Source organism: Mandrillus leucophaeus, unplaced genomic scaffold (genome assembly GCF_000951045.1).
Source record: "Mandrillus leucophaeus isolate KB7577 unplaced genomic scaffold, Mleu.le_1.0 Scaffold392, whole genome shotgun sequence".
NCBI classification, from domain to species: domain Eukaryota; kingdom Metazoa; phylum Chordata; class Mammalia; order Primates; family Cercopithecidae; genus Mandrillus; species Mandrillus leucophaeus.
The window spans coordinates 729,366-733,477 of NW_012104165.1; the positions used below are offsets into that span (position 1 = coordinate 729,366).

General features: G+C 40.1%; 1 non-coding gene across 1 annotated transcript; it reads right to left on the reverse strand.

Annotated features, from left to right (window-relative positions):
- Window positions 1-366: 366 nt before the first annotated feature.
- TRNAS-CGA lies at window positions 367-448 on the reverse strand. The gene has a single exon. It is a non-coding gene; the product is annotated as a tRNA-Ser (tRNA).
- Between the last annotated feature and the right edge of the window lie 3,664 nt (window positions 449-4,112).

Genomic DNA, 4,112 nt, shown 5'->3' on the forward strand with positions numbered 1-4,112 from the left:
GCCTGAGAGTGCTTTAAGAAAGCTGTCATACTATTAATCTAAAAGGGAAATCGTATTCCTTATATTTTCAACGTTGCACCTGTCTTGTCTGTGCCATTATGATTAGACGTAAGACAACCAATATTTTATTTTTCTTTGAGACAGTCTCACTCTATCGCCCAGGCTGGAGTGCAGTGGCGCGACCTCAGCTCACTACAACCTTCGCCTGCCTCCCAGGTTCAAGCGATTCTCTTGCCTCAGGCTCCGAGTAACATACTTCTTGATGTACATTTTCACAAGTGTGCGCGCTGTAAAAGCCACAGCGATAGCACTCACAGCGGGGAATGATGAAAGTAGCAAATTGGAAACCCAACCAGAAAACAGCGACGCTGTGAGCAGGATTTGAACCTGCGCGGGGAATCCCCATTGGATTTCGAGTCCAACGCCTTAACCACTCGGCCATCACAGCCTCGGAAACCCGCTTCGTCTCTTAGTAAGTCGTGTTAAGCTCTTTGACTCTCTCACTCTTTAAGGTTCCCACAGAGGGTTAATGCCTCCATGTTTGTGTTTGTCACTTTTTATATATTTGTCTCTCTCTTTCAACAAGAAGCTCCTGGGAGACATAATAGTGTCTTAATCTTTACCTATTATCTGACTATGCATCGAAAATTTGTTTGGTGTTTAGTGGCTGCTTTTGTTGCTGGAACAAATCCCCAGAGACTCAATTGTCTGTTCCCTGTTCCTCCCTCTGGTTCATGCTTTTTCTTCTCTCCTTACCCAGCACATATTAAAGTCACTCACATTGTTTCAATAAAATTTTCTGAGTAATAAAATAAAATAAAATATCATTGCCATATCCATTTTCATCTAGGCTTTCTCCTGTTATATTTTAGTTTAGCAGTTTTCCATTTTACATTTAGGGCTATGATCCATTTTGAGTTAATACTTGTGAAGGGTGTAAAGTCTGTGTCTAGGTTCACTGTTTTGCATGTGGAAGTTCAGTTGTTGGATTGCTACACTGTCAATTTCCCTGCCTCTCCCACTTTGTACTCCTTTGGCAAAGCCACAACCAGGGCAGCTAAACATGGCGGAAGAAAAACATAAAATCAGTTGACAGATCTCACTTTAAATTCATGACAATAAATCTCAAGTAGGTCCTCAAGGCTACCAGGCAAATTGTACCATACGCAATTGGATTAGTCCACTCCCAATCCTCTTGTTCTAAGTCACTATTTCAGCCAGATGCAGTGGCCCAAGCCTGTAATCCCAGCATTTTGGAGGCCGAGCCGGGGGCGGTGTGGGGGGGGGAGTGGGGATCACCTGAGGTCAGGAGTTCGAGACCAGCCTGGCCAACATGTTGAAACCCCGTGTCTACTAAAAATACAAAAAAATTAGCCAGGTGTGATGGTGCGTGCCTGTAATCCCAGCTACTCGGGAGGCTGAGGCAGGAGAATCACTTGAACCCGGGAGATGGAGGTTGCAGTGAGCTGAGATGGTGCCACTACCCTCCAGCCTGGGCGACAGACAGTGAGACTCCGTCTAAAAAAAAAAAAAAAAAAATTGTCACTATTTCATATCTCTCATCCCAGTGCTCCAACACCTCCTCTCCCATCCTTGTGGTCAATTGATGACTTTATTTCCTACTTCACAATCAGGAGAGACCTTCCACGCACATCTATCACCACATTCATCCACCTACCAGCCCCTGAAGGACTGTCAGTGATCCTATTATCCCTTGACAAGGTCGCCAATTATCTCCACATGGCTAAAATAATTTCCCAGTCCTCACCTTACTTGGGATAGCTGCAGCTTTTAATACATTCTCCTTCTTACAACACTTTCTTCAATTGACTTTAGGGTAACAATTTTCCTGTTTGTCTTCCACTTAGTAATAAGCATTCCTCCACGTCTTTTCATGCTTTAATAACTCATTTATTTTTAGGGCTGAATAATATTCCATTATCTAATGTACCATAGTATATTTATTCATTTACCTACTGAAAGACATATTGGTTACTTCCAACTTTTGGCAATTATGAATAAAACTTCTATAAACATTTATGTGCAGGTTTTTGTGTAGACATGTTTTCAGCTCCTTTGGATAGTTGCCAAGGAGTATGATTGCTGGATCATATAATAAAAATATGTCTAGTGTTGTAAGAAACCACCAAACTGCCTTCCAAAGTAGCTATACAATTTTGCATTCCCACCAGCAATGAATGAGAGTTCCTGTTGCTCCATATCCTCACCAGCATAGGTGTGGTCAGTGTTCCAGACTCTGGCCATTCTAATAGGTGGGTAGTAAATGGTATAATACGATTAAAACAATATTGCATTTCTCTGTTTACATATAATGTGGAGCATCTTTTCTTATGCTCATTGGCCATCTGCATATTTTCTTTAGCAAGGTATATGTTAGGGTCTTTAGCCCATTTTTTGATTGGGTTGTGTTCCTGCTGTTTAGTTTTAAGAGTCTTTTGCATATTTTGAATAAGTTGTTCATTACATATGCTTTTTGCAAATATTTTCTTTAATCTGTGGTTTGTCTTCTCACTCTTTTGATATTGTCTCTAGCAGAGTAGAATTTTAAATTTTAATGAAGCTTATTACTTCTTTCATGGGATATACCTTTGCTGTTTTATCTAAAAAGTGATTGCTTAGCCATGTGTGGTGGAACACACCTGTAGCCCCAGCTACTTGGGAGGCTGATGTGGAAGGATGGCTAGAGCCTGGGAGGCAGAGGTTTCAGTGAGCTCTAATCACACCACTGCACTAGGATGACAGAATGAAACCTTGTCTTTAAACAAAACAAAAAACCAGAGCTGACAATGACACTCTCTGGAACATTGCATACCTTCTGTACATTCTGGAGCACATAGATTTCTATCGAATTGTATGATATGCATTTGTGGTAAATTTCTATCGGGTTGGATAATATGCATTTGTAGTAAACTATGAACTATAACTGTCTTTTCCTCCAAAACTGTGTATGTGTGCATGTTCGTATGCACACAAGAAAAAGGTTAATAAAGTAAAAATATCAATTATTCTCTAGAATAATATCACATCATAATTATTATAGTTCTTTTCTGAAAGATTGCATATAAAAATAAGAATTATTCGAGTCACCCAGCAGAACATCTGTTTATATTGTTCTGCCAACTGGGACCCAAGCTAGGTTCCATGGGAGTCCTCCTTTTGCCCTGCCCCCAACGAGAGGACTACTGCCCACTCTCTGAGTGGGAGTCTTAGCTTTGTTGCTTTCTTTATGAGCAACTGTCTTAGGTTTTGTTTTTTGTTTTGTTTTGTTTTGTTTTTTTGAGACGGAGTCTCGCTCTGTCGCCCAGGCTGGAGTGCAGTGGCGAGATCTCAGCTCACTGCAACATCCACCCCCCCAGATAAAGCAATTCTCCTGCCTCAGCCTCCCGAGTAGCTGAGACTACAGGCATATGCCACCACGACCGGCTAATTCTTTGTATTTTTAGTAGAGACGGGGTTTCACCGTGTTAGCCAGGATGGTCTCGACCTCCTGAACTCGTGTTCCGCCTGCCTCAGCCTCCCAAGTGCTGAGATTACAGGCGTGAACCACCGCGCCCGGCCTTTTGTAGGTCTTTTGTCTTATTTCTTCCTCCATATATTACTTCTGACAATCGTAAGATTATTAGAATCCTAAGAATCCTCTCATGGGTGCCCATGAAGTTAATAACAAAAACAAAATAGATATGCGTCACTTTAATTATTTCTGATTTTAAATATATATTTTATTGATACTGAGGTAGTTTATGCTCACTAAACTACCTCATAAAATGAATGCCTGACCCTTCATTTTATGTTTAAAAAATGGGTTGGTCTCTAATGACAAACCCATTCATTAGTGATCAACCCATTTTCATAATCATATCTTAATAGTTGTAAACTTGCAGCAAAATTTATTAGTTGTAAATAGTTGTAAACTTGCAGCAAAAATTATTCACTCACATTGTTTCAATAAAATTTCCTAATTGAGTAATAAAATAACATAAAATATCATTGCCATACCCATTTTCATCTAGGCTTTCTCCTGTTACATTTTAGTTTAACAGTTTTGCATTTTACATTTAGGGCTATGATCCATTTTGAGTTAATATTTGTGA